The following is a 21,842-nucleotide window of genomic DNA, read 5'->3' on the forward strand; positions in this document are numbered from 1 at the left end:
AGGAGTTCCCGTCATGGCACAGCAGAAACAAATTCGACTAGGAACCATGAGGTTGTGGGTTCAATCCCTGGTCTCGCTAATTGGACTAAGAATCCGGCATTGCCGTGACCTGTGGTGTAGACCAGTAGCAAAGCTGCAATTGGACCCCTAGCCTGGGAACCTCCATTTGCCACAGGTTTGGCCCTAAAAACAACAACAACAACAACAACAAAAAAAAAAAAAATTACAAATAGAGTAATAGAGTAATATGATCCAACAATCCCACTCCTGGGCATATATCCAGACAAAACTCTAATTCGGAAAGATACATGCACCCCTATGTTCATAGCAGCACTATTTACAACAGCAAGATCTGGAAGTAACCAAAATGTCTGATGTGGTATATAAATAAATATATACATTCACATATGTTTATATATAAATATATATTATATATATATATATGAATACTACCCAGCCATTAAAAAGAATTGAAATAATGCCATTTGCAACAATATGGATGTCCTAGAGATTATCATACTAAGCAAAGAAAGTCAGAAAGAAAAAGACAAATACCATATGATATCACTTATTTGTGGAACTTGAAATACAACCCAGGGGTTCTCTGGTGGTGCAACAGGTTAAGGATCCACCATTGTCACTGCAGCAGCTTGGGTCACTGTTGTAGCACAGGTTCAATCCCTGGCCTGGAAACTTCCATTTGCCAAGGATGTGGCCAAAAATAAATAAAATATAAACAACACAAATCAACACATCTACAAAACCAAAACAGAGAATAGAGTTGAAGCTGCCAAGGGGGAGGTGTAGAGGAAGGAAGGATGGGGAGTTTGGGATTAGCAGAGGCGAACTATTATATATATAGGCTGGATAAACAAGGTCCTATCATAAAGCACAGAGAACAATAGTCAACGTGATAAATCAAAATGAAAAATATGAAAAAAAAATGTAACCAATGGGACCTAATCACACTTACTTACAAGCTTTTGAACAGCAAAGGAAGCCATAAAAAATTTAAAAAAAACAAACCCAAAACACACCTATGGAATGAGAGAAAATAGTTGCAAATGATGCAACTGATAAGGGCTTAATCTCAAAAATATCCTCTACACCTCCCCCTTGGCAGCTTCAACTCTATTCTCTGTTTTGGTTTTGTAGATATGTTGATTTGTGTTGTTTATATTTTATTTATTTTTGGCCACAACTCATACAACTCAACAGAAAAACACAAACAACTCAATCGAAAAATGGGCAGAAGACCTAAATAGACATTTCTCCAAAGCAGACATATGGATGGCCAAAAGGCACATGGAAAAATGCTCAACATCACTAATTATTAGAGAAATGCAAATCAAAACTACAATGAAGGGGAACTCCCATTGTGGCTCAGCAGGTTATGAACCCAACCAGTATCCATGAGGATGTGAGTTTGATCCCTGGCCTCACTCAGTGGACTAAGGATCCAGCATTACTATGAGCTGAGGTATAGGCTGGAGATGAGGCTCAGATCCCACGCTGCTGTGGCTGTGGCAGAGACCAGCAGCTGCAGATCCGGTTTGACCCCTAGCCTGGGAACTTCCATGTGCCACGGTGCACTCCTAAAAACCAAACCAACAAACAAAAACAGTATGGAGGGTTCCTCAGAAAACTAAATAATAGAATTACCACATGATCCAGCAATCCCTCTCCTGGGTATATGTCCAGACAAAACTTTCATTCAAAAGATGCATGCACCACTATGTTCATTGCAGCACTATTCACGGAAACAACCCAAATGGCCATCAAGAGAAGAATGGATTAAGAAGAGGTGGTACAAATACACAATGGAATACTACTCAGCCTTGAAAAAGGACAAAATAATGTCATTTTAAATGGACAAAATAAATCCATTTGCAACATGGATGCAACTAGAGATTCTCTTAAGTCAGAAAGACAAGGACAATTACCACATGATATCACTTATATGTGGAATCTAAAATATGGCACAGATGAACCTCTCTACAGAACAGAAACGGTCTCACAGATATGAAGAACAGACTTGTGGTTGCCAAGGGGAAGGCGGAGGGAGTGGGATGGACTTAAGAGTTTGGGGTTAGTAGATGCAAACTATTACATTTAGAATGGATAAGCAATGAGGTCCTGCTATATAGCACAAAGAATTATATCCAATCACTTGTGATAGAACATGATAGAAGCTAATATGAGAAAAAGAAAGTATATATATGTGTGTGTGTGTGTATATGACTGTGTCACTTTGCTGTACAGTAGAAACTGACAGAAATGTAAATCAACTATAATAAAATTAGCAACAACAACAAAAAGACTGTAGGGACTATCTCTTGCGGCTCAGTGGAGGCAAATCTGACTAGCATCCATGAGGATGCATGTTCGATCCCCGGCTTCACTCAGTGGGTTAAGGATCCGGAGTTACTGTGAGCTATGGTGTATGTCACAGACGAGGCTCGGATCTGATGTGGCTGTGGCTGTGGCATAGGCCAATGGCCATAGCTCTGATTTGACCCCTAGTCTGGCAACCTCCATGTGCCATGATTATGGTCCTAAAAAAAAAAAAAAAAAAAAAAAGACTATATATGTATAACTGAGTCATTTAGGTACACAGCAGAAATTAATGCAACATTGTAAATCAACTACATATTAAACTTTTTTTAAGAAAATAAGACACCACTTTATATCTTTTAGGATGGCTATTATCAAAGCAATACAAAACAACAAAGTATACGTTGGTGAGAATATGGAAAAACTGGAAACACTTTTCACGCAGTAGTACTGGTAGAAAACTAAATGAAGCAGCCACTGGAAAACAGTATAATGGTTCCTCAAAAAATTAAAAACAGATTTACCACATGGTTCAGCAATTCTACTTCCGGGTACACACCCAAAAGAAGCAAAATTAGAGTCTCAGACATATTTACACAACTATGTTCATAGCAGCTTATTTATATTAGGCAAATGTTGGGAGTGACCTAAGTTATCTATCAATGAGCAAATGGATAAACAAAATGTGGTATATACATGAGAGTTCTTTTGTGACATAGCAGGTTAAGGATCTGGCACTGTCACTGCAGCAGCTTGGGTTGCTGCTATGGTGCAGGTTTGGTCCCTGGCCCAGGAGCATCCACATGTTGTAGGTGTGGCCAAAAAATGTGGCATATACACAGAGTGGGATATTTAGCCTCTAACAGGCAAGAAATTCTGCCACATGCTATGAACATGGGTGACCCTTGAAGATATTATGCTAAGTGAAATAAGCCAGTCATAAAAGGACAATTACCATATGTATAACTACTTATATGAGTTCCCTAGAATAATTAAATCCAGAGACAGAAAATGGAATGGTGGCTGCTCTGGGTGGGGTGAAGAGTTATTATGTATTGGATCAGTCTCAGAAGATGACATAAGTTCTGGAGATGGATGATGCTAATGGTTATACAACAGCATGAATGTACTAACAATGCCACTGAACTGTACACTTAGATACATTTTATCTCACATACACACAAACACAAAGAGAATATCTTCATAAATAGATAAAAGTTCTTAAATAAAACACAAAAGGTATTAACCATAAAAGAAACTACTGATAAATTTGACTCCATTAAACCTAAGAACTTTTGGCTCATCAAAAAACATCAAGACTTACAGTGGGAAAATAAAAAAAACAAAAACAAAAAAACATCAAGACAGGGAACAAACAGGAGCAGAATATATATATATAATTCATACATCCAACAAATGATTTGTATACAGAATATAAAGAACTCCTGTAAATTAATTTTAAAAAGATGAATAAAAATGGGCAAAAGAGGGAGTTCTCTTGTAGCACAGCAGGTTAAGGATCCAGTGATGCCACTGCAGCCACCTGGGCTGCTGCTGCGAAGTGGGTTTGATCCTTGGCCAGGCAACTTCCACATGCAATAGGTGTGGATGAAAAAAAGAGGTGTGGATGGGGGCAAACACTTAAACAGGCATTTCATAAAAGAGAACATCCAAATGCCAAGAATAAAGTAAAAGACAGATGTTTAATTTCATTAGTCATTAGAGAAATGCAAATTTAATACAGTATCATTCATTTAATGAAAAAATGAATGAGACTGACAATGATGTAAAAATACAACTATCATACAGTGCTTGTGGGAACATAAATCACTTTATTAAATTGTTCTTATCTACTAAAGCTGTTCATATGTATACTGTGTGACTCAAAAATTCCACTCCTAGGTATATATCCAATAGAATGATACGTATTTTCACCAAAATACATGAACTAGCAGTTTTATAGTAGGGATATCCATATAGACAAAATTTGAAACTATCCAACAGCCATCAATAGGAAAAAGGGTAAGGTGAAATGGTCATTTAACAGTATACTACATAGCAATGAGAATGAGTCATCTACAACTAAACATAATCTGGTTATATCATATAAACATAACTTTGAAAGAAGCCAAACACAAAATAGATTCATACTGTATAAATCTATTCATAATGAAATTTAAGAACAGGTAAGACTAATTTATGCTTTTAGAAACTAAGATTATTCCAGGGAGTGGGAGGATAGTTCTGAAAGAGAGCAAAAGAAAGGACTCTTAGAATGCTGGTAGTTTTTTCTTGATCTGGATGCTGGATATACGGATGCCTCAGTTTGTGAAAATTCATTTAACTGTATATATATGACACATATTTTTATGTATTCATATAATTTGATAAAATGTAAAACATCATATTTTAATGAGTTAAAATACAATAACTTTGTGTATTTTACTTTTTTTTTTTTTTTTTTTTTTTTGCTATTTCTTTGGGCCGCTCCCGCGGCATATGGAGGTTCCCAGGCTAGGGGTTGAATCGGAGCTGTAGCCACCGGCCTACGCCAGAGCCACAGCAACACAGGATCCGAGCCGCGTCTGCAACCTACACCAGGGTTGAATCGGAGCTGTAGCCACCGGCCTACGCCAGAGCCACAGCAACACAGGATCCGAGCCGCGTCTGCAACCTACACCACAGCTCACGGCAACGCCGGATCGTTAACCCACTGAGCAAGGGCAGGGACCGAACCCGCAACCTCATGGTTCCTAGTCGGATTCGTTAACCACTGCGCCACGACGAGAACTCCTATTTTACCATTTTGAGGAAATTTACTTTGCTGGCAGAGTTCAGAGATAAATTATTGATAAATATATTAGAAAACTAAGTAAATAGGAGGTGGGGAGGTCAATCAACTTCACCAGAAAGCAAAATACATCACGTGAAACAAAAGGTAATTATGGTATATGACATGGCTTAACTGGGACCATTATCTACATAGTCATATTACAACAATGAAAATTAATCTAAACCAAAATAATAACCAAACTTGTAAAGATGGGAGGGCTAATGAGTGTGTTCATGGGATGGAGTATTACCATAATGCAAACAAATCTTAACTTCCACAGCAAAAATTCAATAGTTCATAACAAACTAAAAACTAAGAGATAAATCAAGAGGAGTTCCTGATGTGGAAAATAGGATTAGTGGTGCCTCTGCATTGCCAGGACGCAGGTGGATCCTGTGGCAGAGTGGGTTAAAGCATCCAGCACTGCCACAGCTGCAGTGTAGGTTGCAACAGTGACCCAGATCTGACCACTGTCCCAGGAACTCCATATGCCACAGGGTGGCCAATAAACAAACAAAGAGCAATTAAACATTTAGAAATATGAGTACAAATATCAGAAGACAAGGTTGAAAAGTTTCAAAATAACTGTCTTTGGGGAGAAGTGTTCAGGGGTAGAAAGGGGACAATGCAAGTGACTATAAACCTTTTAGAATTATTAGACTCTTCAAACGATTTACATGTATTCTTTGACAACTTTTAAAAAATATTTAATTATTAATAATTATGTAGCATTTTGGCCTCTCACAGAGTTCCTATTATACAACCATGTCACAGATAATCCATGAATGACTTGTTACGGCTAACCTAAAAATGAGGGGACCCTTGGCAGCCAGAATATGACGTTCTGGGTTCCTGATCTTCTGAACACATGAGCTGGAAGCTAAAAAGCACAAGAAAAGGCATTCAAAAGTGAAGAATTTTATTCTCAGCTTTTTCTGCCCTTATTAACAAGGTATCTTTAGCACCTTATATGTGAAAAATTGCAGATAAAACTACTAAGCAGTTTTGAAGCTGTACCAGGAGTGTACCAAAGATAAGTTAAAAATGACTATGCACAGTAAATTCCCTGGCAGTCTAGTGGTTAGGATTCAGTGCTTTCACTGATGAGGCCTGGGTTCAATCCCTAGTCTGACAATTGAGATCCTTAGCCCCTGCACGCCAAAAAAAAAAAAAGACTATGCATAAACAATTCTGAAATGGTAAAGTAGTATAAAAATAAAGATTACATTCTTTTAATTCCATCATATATTTTCTCTAGGCATGACACCACAGGTTAAAAACCCTAAAGGAGGAGTTCCCTGGTGTCCTAACAGTTAAGGATTCAGCACTGTCACTGCTGTGGCTCCAGTTCAATCGCTGGCCTGGGACTGTCACATGCTTTAGGCACAACAAAAACAAAAAAAATAAAAAACCCTAAAGGAAATGATATGAATTTTATAACATGAATATTAAACAATTCCATGTATATACCATATACATACGATTAAAGGCTGTGGTGCAGTGGGTTCAGAATCTAACTACAGTGGCTTGGGTCGCAGCTGCAGTTTGGATTCAGTCCCTGGCTGGGTAACTTCCATATGCCGTGAGAGCAGCCTTACAAAAAAAAAACTAAAACAAAACATGGAGTTCCCAGTTGTGGCTCAGCAATAACGAACCCGACTAGTATCCATGAGGACGCGGGTTCGATCCCTGGCCTAAATCATCAAGTTAAAGGATACAGCATTGCTGTGAACTATGGTGTAGGTTAAAAATGAGGCTTGGATCTGGCTTTGCGATGGCTGTGGTGTAGGCTGGAGGCTACAGTCCTGATTCAACCCCTAGACTGCGAACTTCCACATGCTGTGGCTGCAGACCTAAAAAGACCAAAAAGACCAAAAAAAAAAAAAAAAAAAAAAAAAATTATATAAATAATATTATATATATTATATATATTTAAGATTAAAGGCAAAACCACAAACTGGGGGAGATGAATACAATTTCCGACAAAAGGCTAATTAATATCTTTATATAAAGAATGCTTTTAAATGAAAGCATAAAAACAAAACTATCTAGTATAACAAGCAAGGACACGAACAAGCAAAACAGAACTATATTCTACTACTTAGCATCCTTTTTGTGGACTCTCTTTGAGAAGCTTAGATAGAAAAACACACCTATAGCAAAATGAGTCAGCAACTTCTTCAAATCTAGGGTAATATTTTTTGTGTATACTAGTAGGAAATGAGAGTACATAGCATATAATTCAGCCAAGAGACTAAGTTATATGCCAAATAAGTTTATCAAAACAAGAAAAGGATTCTAACAGCATTCTGCTTGTACACTATCTTCTATATTTCTACCTAACTAAACACCAGGGAAAGATACTACAGTTTCTTGAACAGAAAACTGACATAATGAGTGAGGAAGTATTTGATAAGGGTATGCATGACAAGTGAAGAGGGTTAAGTTAATGCACCAGATGTGAAGGGGGAAAAAGTCAAGATTTTTGATAGTGGCAATGGCAGAAAATAAAAAGGAACAAATCACTAACTCCTGGTTCGGTTTCTCTTATCAAATGACAAGCAATAAAATTTTATTACCAAAGATAAAAGCAGATCAACAAACGATACCTCCAGTGACAATCATCTGGAGAAGAAACAATAAGAATGAAAAGATTTAAAACTCCTTTCTTCATTAATCCATATTTTATTCAGTCAAATAATAATAAAGCTTAACATGTCATCTTTTTCAAAAATCAAATATTTCTCAGGAGCAGAAAACAGATCCTCTGCACATTAAAACTGCAGTTTTGATAAAGCCAGATCTTATCCTGCATTATCTAATTACTTATAACATTAATTCATATTCTTTTTTACCATGCCACCCCCTAGAAAGAAAAAAAGTGTATGACAGACAAGTAAAAAAAATGGATATTTGATGTACACAAACATGGATCTGTAAAAACTCTTATTTCAAAGACACATGAACTCAACAATGAATGAAAGTGACATACGAGAACTCATTTAGAAAAGGTACTGGCAGCAATGTTTTCACTCAGCCCAAGAGTGATAGGCATAGTGCTAAGGAATATTATGCCATGCCAACATAATAAGATATTGTGTCCTCACTCTCTCAAAATGGTACTTGCTGTGTGCAACCTAATAATTAATGATAGAAAATGTTAGGGAGAAGCCACGAGGAATTAGAAAGCAATAAAATACAAACTGACACGAAAGGCTAAAAAGACAGGAAAAAAGAAGCTTACGTGGAGTTCTCTTGTGGCTCAGAGGGTTTAGAATCTAATGTCACTGCAATGGCTTGGGCCGCTGCTGTGGCACAGGTTCAGTCCCTAGCCCAAGAACTTCTACATGCCATGGGTGCGGCCAAAAAAAATAAAAAAAAAAAACCTTATGTACCAATCTCCGGCATATCAAGAAAGTGATATCTCAATTAAGAGAATTTCCTTTCACAGAATTACTTGGAAAATGTGCCTAAAATGCAATTCAAAATAAAACAGCCATGGAGTTCCCATTGTGGCTCAGTGGTTAATGAACCCAACTAGGAACCATAAGGTTGTGGGTTCGATCCCTGGCCTTGCTCAGTAGATTAAGGATCTGGGGTTGTCGTGACCTGTGGTGTAGGTTGCAGACGTGGCTCGGATCCTGCGTTGCTGTGGCTCTGGCGTAGGCCAGCACTACAGCTCTGATTCGACTCCCAGCCTGGGAACCTCCATATGCCAGGGGAGCGGCCCTAGAAATGGCAAAAAGAAAAAAAAAATTAAAATAAATAAATAAAACAGCCATAAGAATTTATATGCTAAACACTAAACCTATGTTTAAATTAACAAACTGTGTTTTATTGTATACAAAATCACTCTGTAAAACAAAACAAAGAAACTTAAATAAGACCTTCTATGTTACACAAAAACATGTAAAACTTTGGCTTTTTAGGGGGAAAAAAATCCTAGTTCTAATTAAGTTTTCCAAAATACAGATGTGAAAAGCAAAACATTTTCTACAAGTCACTCCCAGTCTTAAGATTTTATGAGCCCATTTTATGGAGTTCCCGTCCTGGCACAGTGGTTAACGAATCCGACTAGGAACCATGAAGTTGCAGGTTTGATCCCTGGCCTTGTTCAGTGGGTTGGGGACCCGGCGTTGCCCTGAGCTGTGGTGTAGGTTGCAGACTCGGCTCGGATCCCACGTTGCTGTGGCTCTGGCATAGGCCCATGGCTACAGCTCCGATTAGACCCCTAGCCTGGGAAACTCCACATGCCGTGGGAGCGGCCCTAGAAAAAGGCAAAAAGAAAAAAAGAAAAAAAAAGATTTTATGAGCCCATTTTAATAATTTACTTAAGTCATTTTTGTGAGCACTTTGAAAATATGACCTTCCATGTTAAAATGGGGATATTCTCAAAGGTCTTAAACTATCAGGCAAGGGTAGGAATTCTAAATTAAACTTAGGAAATGAGCCTAAATAAATTTAAACATAAATTGTCCTAATTCAGCTTAGTTTTCATAAGTATCCAAATGTGTCACAGTTTAGGGTAGATATTAATCTACCAAGAGATAAAATACACAGAGACATTATAGTAGTAATTATACATATTGATGAGATAATGAACATTTTCAAACTAATATTTTATAAAGGTTGAGTGGTTTTCAAAGTATTTGTACCTCTGCTCCCAAATACAGGAACTTTATTTTTAAAATACAGTAAAATGAACTCTTCTGTAGACTGAAGTGTAAAGAAAATAGACTATTACATGGCATAGTCCTAGAGTGGAATGCAACAGTTTAGTAAAGTATTGTAATTAGAAATTTAACATTTACAGCATATTATTATACATCATTAATTTTGAAAAGCTTAAGGTTAACAAAATATAATTATTGCCTTCACCTGTTCCCCTGGTAACTGTCTTCATATTTTAATATCCAGTTAGAATCTAACACTAAGAAGATATTTTATAGGAAAGTAAAGAGCACTCTTGACAATGGCAAGCCATCTTTCTAAATTCTAATTTAGCCTTTCTGAGAAGATTCTGAAGATGCTTCAGGGTGCTACATCAAAACTGTTATTTACATCACTCAGTGATATACTACCGGTAGAGAAATGAAAGTGCTTAAGTATTTTATCCGTAAGAATGAAGACCAGTTTTTACTATATGCAATTATTCCATGAGTTAAAAGTTAGTATCTTGGCCTTACAGTAGTATAAAATAGAATATGACCCAAGACTTCCTAACTTATATGCAAAAAATGAGAGAGGCTACCCTCCCACCAAGGATTTAGCCCTTATTAAGTAATAATTCTGAAAAACAACAAATTCTTAAGTCCTTGTATACTACTATAATAAGCAAAACAACTCGCAGACTTTTCAACAATTAGTCAATATGCTGTATAGTTAAAGGATAAAAGTTAACAATCTCACCACTCTAATCAGCTGGCTGAGTTGCTTCTCTCATAGATGCAGGTACACACACATGAAACTAAATATTATTGCCTTATAAATCAAAGAACACCTATATGTGACTTTAAAGTAAAGTGTATCAAAGGAAATGACTTTTAAATATAAAGTATTTTGTGGTTTCAACACAGAAAGAACCTAAGTATTCACCTCTATTCTCTTCTGAAACCCCAACAAAATGACCTTTAGAAGAATAAAAAATACATATAAACTCAAAAAGATAAAAAGAAAATGGAAGTGATAGACCAGCTATCAAGAGAATCTTGCAGGAGTTCCCATCATGGCTCAGTGGAAACGAACCTGACTAGTATCCATGAGGACGCAGGTTCGATTCCTATCCTTACTCAGTGGGATAAGAATCCGGCACTGCCATGAGCTGTGGTGAAGGGTCGGAACTGGTATTGCTGTGTCTGTGCCGTCGTGGGCCAGCAGCTATAGCTCCAATCCAACCTCTAGCCTGGGAACCTCCATATGCCATGGGTGTGGCCCTAAAAAGACCAAAAAAAAAAAAAAAAAAAAAAAAAGGCAGAAATCAATGAAATAGTCATCCACAACAAAAAAATACATAACATTACCCAAACTAAAAGGTAGTTTAAGAAAAAAGCAAATAGGGGAGACCTCAAACAAGATAAAAAAGTGTGGCAGAGAAAAAAATCACAAAATTTAAAAATACAGAAAAAGGGGAAAATAAGTACAGATATTACAAGACCAAATAAAAAAAAAGAGAAAAAAATTTAAAGGCTACCATTAATGACTTTATAGTAACTACTTAAACCTAGATAAAAATGGAGAAATAGGAGTTCCCATTGTGGCTCAGAGGAAATGAATCTGACTAGGAACCATGAAGATGCAGGTTCAATCCCTGGCTTCGATCAGTGGGTTAGGGATCAGGCGTTGCCGTGAGCTGTGGTGTAGGCCGAAAATGTGGCTCAGACCCCTCGTTGCTGTGGCTGTGGTGCAAGCCAGCGGCTACAGCTCCAATTCAACCTCTAGCCTGGGAACCTCCACATGCCATGGGTGCGGCCCTAAAAATAAAAAAAAATTTTTTTTGGTCTTTTTGTCTTTCTAGGGCTGCAGCCAAGGCATGTGGAGGTTCCCAGCCTAGGGGTCAAATTGGAGCTGTAGCCTCTGGCCTATGCCACAGCTACAGCAATGTGGGATCCAAGCCAAGTCTGCAACCTACACCACAGCTCACGGCAATGCCGGATCCCCAACCCACTGAGCGAGGTCAGGGATCGAACTCGCAACCTCATGGTTCCTAGTTGGATTCGTTTCTGCTGCGCCATGGCAGGAACTCCAAAAAAATTTTTTTTAAAAATGGAGAAACAGAAATATATACAATGTCAAAACTGGTACCAAAAAAATTGAGAACTGAAAATAGACTTACAAGGACTGAAGAAATTAAATTGAGTATAGTCTTTTTCAAAAAACCCCAAGCTAAGATAATATTACAGATGAAGTTTTTAACCAACTTTTAAGGTTATTCATTTAGCAAAATGTTTTTAAATTTCCATGCTGTAGCATGCTGCAGAATCTTCTTCCTTTTTAAGGCTGAGTAGTATTCCATCGTGTGTGAAGGTATTTCATACACAAAGTCTATAACTCAACAAGAAAAAAATACCCACATTCCAAACAATGAGCAAAAAAATAAGTAGACACTTTATTGAAGAGGAAACACAATAATATGCATGTAAAGAGACACTCAAACCAATTATCTTTTTTTAAAAAATTATTTTAATATTTTTGTCTTTTTAGGGCCATACCTGTGGCACATGGAGGTTCCCAGGCTAGGGGTCGAATTGGACCTGTAGCCACTAGCCTATGCTACAGCCACAGCAACATTGGATCCTTAACCTACTGAGTGAGGCCAGGGATCAAACCCGTGTCCTTATGGATACTAGTCAGATTTGTTTCCACTGAACCATGATGGGAACTTCATCACACCAAGTATCAAAGGGGGAAAAAAAAAGGAATATTTTGCATTTATAGGTTGGCAAAAATAAGAAAGCTTCATACTGTCAAGTGCTGGCTGAAATGCAAAGGTAAAAGAAACATCGCGCACTGCTAGTTAGGAATGCAAATTCAGAAGTTCCTGTCTCAGCTCAGCAGTCAGCTATCCCAAATGGCATCCATGAGGATGTGGGTTCGATCCCTGACCTCGTTCAATGGGCTAAGGATCCAGCATTGCCTGAGCTGTGGTGTAGGTCACAGACCTGCAGATCCTGAGTTGTTGTGGCTGTGGGGTAGGCTGGCTGCTACAGTTCCGATTGGACCCCTAGCCTGGGAACCTCCATATGCTGTGGGTGCGGCTCTAAAAAGACAAAAAAGACTAAAAAAAAAAATGCAGATTCATTTCTTCCCTATTCTATTCCCTATACTAGAGAACACAATTCAGTCAAATTAAGTATGCACCCCCTGTAATGAAAAATCTGCTCCTGGCTCTACATTCCAAAGACATTCTCATAAAGGTACTTAACAAGACCCATACCTAGGTGTTCACTACAGCAGTGACAATCAAAGATGGAGTTGGAGTCAACCTGGATGGTCATCACTGAAAACGAACAGCTAAATTGTGATGGATACATTACTACAATATGACGTAATAGTCATGAGCAATTAAGCGTACGTGTAGTCACACAGGTTTTTATACAAAGCTTAGGAAGTAAAAAAATTAACAGAAATAAATATGAGAAATAACACCTAAATTACATATAGCTTATGTACATGAACATATTTTATATGAAATATAAAACATGAAAACCCATTTTATAGGAACAAGAATAAGCAGAATGGTTGCCTAAGGCAGGAGAGAAATCAAAGTGGAATTATCCAAAAAGAAAATGTTTGTGGGTGAATAAAGTAATCAGCAGAAATTTGAAAATAATTCGAGTGATGATAATACATAACAGAATTAAAATAGAAAAGTTAGAGATAAATAAAACTTGCTTTGGAAAAGAGAATCCTTTTACATAGCTAGAACAAGTCCTAAGGGTACTAATTTGCAGTGCTGGAAAACAGTTCCTACATAAATAAGTAGCTTAATGTGGTTTTCTTATTCCTGAGAAGCTAGACTTCCCATCTTAACTCATTTTGTCTTTTTCTCTGTTAAAAATTAATTTGGGGAGTTCCCACTGTGGCCCACCGGGATTGGCAACATATTGGGGACATTGGGGCGCAGGTTTGATCCCAAGCCTGGCACAGTAAGTTAAGGATCTGGCACTGCCACAGCTGCAGCTTGGGTTGCCTGCAGCTTGGATATGATCCCTTGCCCATGAACTCTATATGCTGCAGGACAGCCAAAAAGCGTGGGGGTGGGGCAGGGGGGGGATTTAATTTGGGAGCTCCCTGGTGGCCTAGCAGTTAAAGATCTGGCATTGTTGTAGCTACGGCACAGGTTACTGCTGCAGCTCAAATTCAATCCCTGACCCGGGATGGACAGGGAAAAAAATTAATCTTAATTTTATTAAGATTCTATTAATATTTCATATAATAATTTGAAGGATATCAGCACAGATATTAAAAAGAGAAAAAAAAATCACTGATATTACAGTAAATACATCTACTCACCATTTACCCCTGCCCTGGCAGAGACAAAAGTGAGGCCTAGAAGAGAAGAGCAGGCTGTTTGTCTTAGAAAGCAAGGAGGTAGAAAATGGGCCTTCTCCTTCCGAGTATCTGCTTGGCCCAATCTCCCAAGACTGTATGAAAGAACCTGGATCAACTAACCATGCCTAAAATTGCTGCCAATATCTGGAGGTCCTAGCCAGTCAGACTTGCCCCCATTTATATTTATACTGAAGTGGACAAATGCCCCCAGGTGGCACTGAAGTGTAGTCACGATCAGGTCAGATTTGAATCAAGAAGCTAGATTCCTGTAACTCCAGGCCAGCTAGAAATAACACTGGCCTCTTATTTTGTGTGATTAAATTTTTCCAACTCCATCTTCCTCGCTATGGTGAAGTTTTACTCACTGCAAAACAGATAATCATCCTGAACATTCTGGAATAGGACCTTCTGGACTCAGACCATATTTTCATGTTTTAATATACTGTTACATATTAAAATAAAATTAAAACAATATCATTATACCAATGTAATATGTATGCACATAAAATGCATATTTGTCTGAATGCATAGCATCATCACCCATTGAATAAAAAAAGGAAACTATGACTCCATATAGACATAAATAAAATGAAAGTTGAGTAGGAAATGAGTATCTATGCAATTTCAAAATAGTTCCCAGCAAGATACTTATTAATTAAAAGGGAAAAGGTAACTTTATAGAAGCCTCCTAAGTTACCAAAGTAGACATCATCAGTAATGAGACAAATCAAAATCATGTTCCACCTTAAATAAACATGAGGAAGTTTTCCTAACTCAAACTGAGGGACATTCTACAAAATAAGTGTCTTGTAACTCTCAAACCTACAAAGGACATAAAAGTCTAGAAAAGATTAAGGAATGGTTATAGTCTGAAAGAGATTATAGAGACAGGTAACTAGTAAATGCAACACATGATTCTGAACTGGATCCTTATGCTACAAACAACAGTAACACAAAATAAAACAGGGCTTAAGGACTAGATGACAGTAATGTACCAATCTTATTTTCCTGATTTTTGCTGGTTATCATTATGTAGAATGATCTTGTTTATAAGAAATAAATTCTAAACATTCAGAGGAATTATGAGACATCAGTGATCGGCAACCTACTCTCAAATGATTCAGGAAGAAAGCTCTAAGTTTGCGATTGTTAAAAAAAATTTTTTTTTTAAATCTTAAAGAGCACAAAAAAAAAAAAAAGACAAAAGAAAAAGTCAAAAAGACAAAAATAAAAAAAAATAATAAAAAAAGGGAGTTCCCGTCGTGGCGCAGTGGTTAACGAATCCGACTAGGAACCATGAGGTTTCGGGTTCGGTCCCTGCCCTTGCTCAGTGGGTTAACGATCCGGCGTTGCCGTGAGCTGTGGTGTAGGTTGCAGACGCGGCTCGGATCCCGCGTTGCTGTGGCTCTGGCGTAGGCCGGTGGCTACAGCTCCGATTCAACCCCTAGCCTGGGAACCTCCATATGCCGAGGGAGCGGCCCAAGAAATAGCAACAACAACAACAACAACAAAAAAAAAAAAGACAAAAGAAAAAGTCAAAAAGACAAAAATAAAAAAAAAAAAAATAAATCTTAAAGAGCGCTGGGGAGTTCTCTTTCTTGTGGAGCAGCAGGTTAGGGATCCGGCCTAGTCACTGGAGCAGCTTGGGTGACTGCTGTGGTGAGGGTCCTGGCCTAGGAAGTTCCTCATGCCCCAGAATGTGGCCAAAACAGCACCACCAGAAACAAAGAGCACTGGGAGTTTCCTAGTGGTCCAGTGGTTGTGATTCACTGCTTTTTCTTTTTTCTTTTCGGTCTTTTGTCTTTTAGGGCCACGCCCATGGCATATGGAGGTTCCCAGGCTAGGGGTCCAATTGGAACTGAAGCCGCCGGGCCTGCCACAGCCTCAGCAATGCAAGATCTGAGCCACGTCTGCCACCTACACCACAGCTCATGGCAATGCCAGATCCTTAACCCACTGAGGCACAATGGGAACTGATTCACTGCTTTCAAAAAAAAAGGGGGGGTTCCCCTTGTGGCGCAGCAGAAAAGAATCTAACTAGGAACCATGAGGTTATGGGTTCGATCCCTAGCCTTGCTCAGTGGGTTAAGAATCCGGTGTTTCCTTGAGCTGTGGTGTAGGTTGCAGACGTGGCTTGGATCCTGTGTTGCTGTGGGTGTGGTGTAGGCTGGCATCTGTACCTCCAATGAGACCTCTAGCCTGGGAACCTCCATATGCCACGAGTGCAGCCCTAAGAAGCAAAAAGCAAAAAAAAAAAAAAAAAAAAAAAAAGAAAAAAGAAAAAAGATTCAGTGCTTTCACCACTGTGGCCCAGGTTCAATCCCTGATCTAGGAACTGAGATCCGGCATCAAGCTGCTACAATGGCCAAAAAAAAGAAAAATAAAAAGAGTATCTACCAGAGGATAGTCATAAACTTGTTAGATTGGTTGCCTAATGGATATGAGAGGGAGAGAAATGGGAATGGGGATAAAAAGAAATGGATATATACATACATAACCAACAAAAGAAAAAATATGATATGGGCAAAAAAATTATAAAGAACCATGATTTGAGAAGTATGATTATTAATTCAATCCTAGGAACAACAACCAAAAAATGGTCTAAATATATGTGATTGAATCTAGAGCTCACATCAGGTGCGGCTTTATGTTAGACATAACCATGTGAGGTAACTGAAGACTCACCGTTTCTGCATTTGTAAAACAGACCTAAGGAATTTCCATTGTGGCTCAGTGGTAAGGAACCCAACTAGTATCCATGAGGACTCAAGTTTGATCCCTGGCCTCGCTCAGTAAGTTAAAGGATCCAGCTTTGCCATGATGTAGGTCTCATCATGTTAAAGGAAGTTAAAGGATCCTGCATTGCTATGGCTGTGGCACAGGCCAGTAGCTACACCTCCAATTAGACCCCTAACCTGAGAACTTCCATATGCCCACAGGTGCGGCCCTAAAAAGACAAAAAAATAAAGACAAAACAAAATAGCTCTAAAAGAGGTTGCTTTTTGAGCGGTGGGGAGTGGTAAGGGATTAGTGTTGTTTATAAACTTTATAGTATATTTGACTTCTTTTTTTTGGCAGCACCTGTGGCACACAGAAGTTCCCGGGACAGTGATCAAATCTGTGCCACAGCAGCGACAACACTGGGTTTTTAACTCACTGAGCCACTAGGGAACTCCATGTTTAACTTTTACAACTATGTACCTGAGTCATCTTTATAAATGAAAAATAAATTCAATTAAAAGAAAAGCAGTAAGTGTCAAATCAGTAATGTGAAGGCATTAAGGACTATAAATTGGCAGGATTAGAGGAGCAGGCAAATTTTAAGAGGTTAAAAGTAAGTCAGAAGTCAGGAATCCAGATAAGCAGGGCAGTTAAGTCATCGACCATTAGAATGCAGATGCAATTTGTTATTTACTGCAAAGGGCATCTAAACCAGCAGTTCATAATTATCAGGACACAGCTTGTCTAGTGTCATGAGATAAAAAGTAAACATGGATGATTGAGAAATGAAGTAACTAATGATGGCCTCATTCCCAGTTTCTGCCATAAACATACTAATAGCTATGCTACTTTGAATATCCACACAATTGGTGAATCCCTAACTCCCAGGGACAATTCTGAACTTGATTGCTATTTAAAGCCTTGATGCTCAGACTCAGTTGAATCCTGAATGACATAATTACTGGACTCCAACTTCTTTCGTTCAGCCCAAATGCCAATGTATGCCCCAACACTAATTCTGAAGTTATTACTCTAAAAGTACATTCAGTTTCCATGTACCATGGTCAATGTCTTCCTGAAATATGTTCCAAACTCAGTAGCAGGGATCTATCTTGGTACCCTTATCAGACAAGTTCCTGACAAACCTCCCTTAGCTGAACACCCAAGTATCCTGCTTTGAAAGCCAGGGCAAAATAAAGGCAGACATACTTAGTAAGCTAAAAAAAAAAACCAGGAACCTGTTTAACCTTGGATTCTCAAACTCCCTGCAAGCCTTAGTTTTCCCATATACATAGAACTAGTTCAGGGATACCTCTTGGGGTTGCTGTAAGGAAGACAGTAGTAGCAGCTCTAGCTTATACTGTTCTAAGTATTTTACATATATCAACTCATTTAATTCTTAAAACCACCCTGTATGAGGTATGTATTTTCATCATTTTTAACAAAAAGATGAATAAAAAGACTTTTAGAAACTTGCACAATGTCACACATCTAGTAACAAATAGAGCCTGTAATATATATGTGTATTATATAGTAATAATTTATATATACATATACAAATTTCCCTTAGCACACGGCAGGGCACATATTAATCACGCAATAAACAATGCCTATTATTATCTTTGTAATTCTCTGTTCAGACAATTTTCTCATCTCTGATTAGACTCCTCTGGGGCTGAAAATTGCCCAGCCCATCAGTCTAGACCATTTTTCTATGTGTGAGGCTGGCTCAGTTCCAGGTGGTCTTTTTTTTTTTTTTTTTTTTTTGTCTTTTTGTCTTTTTGCCATTTCTTTGGCCACTCCCGAGGCATATGGAGGTTCCCAGGCTAGGGGTCGAATCGGAGCCATAGCCACCAGCCTACACCAGAGCCACAGCAACGAGGGATCCGAGCTGTGTCTGCAACCTACACCACAGCTCACGGCAACGCCGGATCGTTAACCCACTAAGCAAGGCCAGGGATTGAACCTGCAACCTCATGGTTCCTAGTCGGATTCGTTAACCACTGTGCCACGACAGGAACTCCCAGGTGGTCTTATTTTAAACAACTAGGTAGGTCCAGACCCTTATCCACCTTACTTAACTGGTTCTATAATAACCATGCACTACGAGGTCATAATACTTAGCAAATAGTTCAATGATTAGTAGAACTGGGAATGAAAAAATCCTATCTCCAAAGATGCAGAAAAGACACACAACAGAATTCACCTATTCTTTTTTTTTTTTTTTTAAGGACCACATCTGCAGTATATGGAAGTTCCCAGGCCAGAGGTCGAATCAGAGCCGCAGCTGCTGGCCTACTCTACAGCCACAGCCATGCCAGATCAGAGCCACATCTTGCAGCCCACACAGCAATGCCAGATCCTTAACCCACTGAGCAAGGCCAGGGATCGAACATGCATCCTCATGGATACTAGTCAGGTTTGGTACCACTGAGTCACAACAGGAACCCCCATCCATTCTATTTTTTAAGAGTCAAATACTTCAATAACAGTAAAACATATATGCCTGACCCAAAACTCAATATAATCTTTGATAAGTGCCACAAGCACTCTCAGTAAAGTCAGGAAAAAGATAAGGACATTCTCTCTCTTTTTTTTTTTTTTTAAAGTGGCTGCACCCAGAGCATATGGAATTTCCCAGGCCAAGGACTGAATTCAAGCCACAGCTGTGACCAAAACAGCAACTGCAGCAACACAGGACAGTTAAATCCACTGCACTGGGGATCAAATCTGTGCCTCCACAGCAACCTGAGCCACTATAATCAGATCTGTCAGCTACTGCATCACAGTGGAACTCCAAGATAAGGATGTTCTTTTTGTTTTTTTATTTATTTTGTTTGTTTTAGGGCTGCAGGTGTGGCATATGGAAGTTCCCAAGCTAGGGGTCTAATCGGAACCACAGCTGCTGGCCTATGCCACAGCCATAGCAACACGGGATCTGAGCCTCGTCTTTGATCTACACCACAGCTCACAGCAATGCCTGATCCTTAAACCACTGAGTGAGTCCAGGGATCGAACCTGGATCCTCATGGATCCTAGTCTCTTAACCACTGAGCAACGAAGGGAACTCCCTCTCTTTGTTTTTTAAATAAATTTTACTGCATATAGTTAACTGCATATAGTTAAGAAAGTTGTGTAAAACTGCCTTTTTTTTTTTTCTTTTTTGGCTACACTTAGGCTGGGGATCAAACCTATGCTGATGCAGAGACAACAATGGATCCTTAATCCACTGCGCCACAGCAGGAACTCTGCAGATATTCTTACCAGTATGGTTTTTAATTTTATTCTGCTTATACCAGTCAATGTTATTAAAAGAGGAGGAGCAAAGGGCAAAAATTAGAAAACCATCATGATTTTCAAGTTATATATGCTTTACTTGGAAATCTAAAAAGAATTTCCACTGGAAAATTATTCCAAATAGTAAGAGAATCCAGTTGGGTACTGGTACAAATTAACACCAATAAATTCTATAGCACTTCCACATACAAATATCTGTTTAGAAAACAGAAGCAAATACCATTTGAAATAGCAACAGTAAAGATAAGTTATTTAGCAATAAACTCACATATGCAACACTTACTAATAACTGAAGAACAAGGATGAGGATACCCTTCAATAATATTGAAAGTTTATATTAAGTGAAAAAAGGAGTGCTGCAAGTTAAATATGCTACTATTTGTGCTTAAAAAAAAAAAGCTTATCTTGACACATTCCTTACACCTTTCACCAAAAACTAACACAAAATGGATCACAGACCTAAAGCAAAACACAAAGTCATAAAACTAGACTGTAACAGCAAAAAAATTTAGATGACCATGGATTTGGTGATAACTTTCCAGATACAATATTAAAGGCACAAAAGAATTGATTAGTTGGACTTCATTAAAATTAAAGACATATTCTGTGGAAGAATCTGCCAAGAGAATAAAAAATTAAATCACAAACCAGGAGAAAATATGTGCATAAGACACATCTGATAAAAGACTTATCCAAAATATACAAATAACTCAACAATAAGAAAATGAAAGAGTTCTCATCTTGGCGCAGAGGAAACGAATCCGAGTAGGAACCATGAGGGTATGGGTTCTATCCCTGGCCTTGATCAGTGGCGCTGCCACAAGCTGCAGCATAGGTTACAGATGTGGCTCCGATGAGGCATTGCTGTCACCATGGTGTAGGCTGGCAGCCACAGCTCTGATTGGACCCCAGCCTGGGAACTTCCATATGCCACCAGTGTAGCTTTAAAAAGACAAAAAAAAAAAAAAAAAAAAAAAGGCAATATATCTGAATAGTCATCGCACTAAGAAAGATACACAAAAAGCAAATAAGTGTATGAAAATACTCTCAATATTACACATCATAGGAATTACAAATTAAAATAATGAGATTCCACTACATACCTAATAGACAGGTTAAAATCCAAAACACTTACAACACCAGGTGCTGGTAAGGATATGGAACAACTAGAACACTCACTTATCGCTGGGAGTGCAAAACAACACAGTCACTTTGAAAGATACTTGGCAGTCTCTTACGAAATAAACATAACTGTTACACAGTCTAGCAAATGTGCTCCTTGGTATTTAAAACCCCAATCAGTTGAAAATCTATGTCCACACAAAAACCTGTACATGAATGTTTATAGCAGCCTTATTCATAACTGCCAAAACTCGGAAACAACCAATATGTCCTTCAATAGGTGAATGGATAAGCAAACCATGATATATCCAAACAATGGAATATTATTCGGTAATAAAAAGAAACAGCTATCAAGTTACTAAAAGACAAAAAACAGCTATCAAGTTACTAAATGCATATAACTAAGTAAAAACCAATCTGAAAAGGCAATTTACTATATGATTCCAAATACAGGACATTCTGAAAAAGACAAAACTACTGGAGC

The 21,842-nt window shown here is 38.3% G+C and overlaps 1 protein-coding gene and 1 long non-coding RNA gene across 6 annotated transcripts in view; both read right to left on the reverse strand.

The window, feature by feature from the left end:
- The window catches only part of UBE2R2 (ubiquitin conjugating enzyme E2 R2), a 120,942-nt gene that overhangs the window by 61,014 nt on the left and 38,086 nt on the right, over positions 1-21,842 (reverse strand). The gene's annotated exons all lie outside the window — the stretch shown is intronic.
- On the reverse strand, positions 15,444-21,517 carry LOC146399456 (uncharacterized). The gene is made up of 3 exons (XR_014817801.1): positions 21,171-21,517; positions 16,851-18,797; positions 15,444-15,625 (listed from the first exon to the last, which is right to left on the reverse strand). It is a non-coding gene; the product is annotated as an uncharacterized LOC146399456 (long non-coding RNA).

This window comes from Sus scrofa, chromosome 10, assembly GCF_054392235.1.
Source record: "Sus scrofa isolate SSC_HxYL_T2T_F1_AM1 chromosome 10, Sscrofa_HxYL_maternal_Yorkshire_Landrace_v2.0, whole genome shotgun sequence".
Classification (NCBI taxonomy): Eukaryota; Metazoa; Chordata; class Mammalia; order Artiodactyla; family Suidae; genus Sus; species Sus scrofa.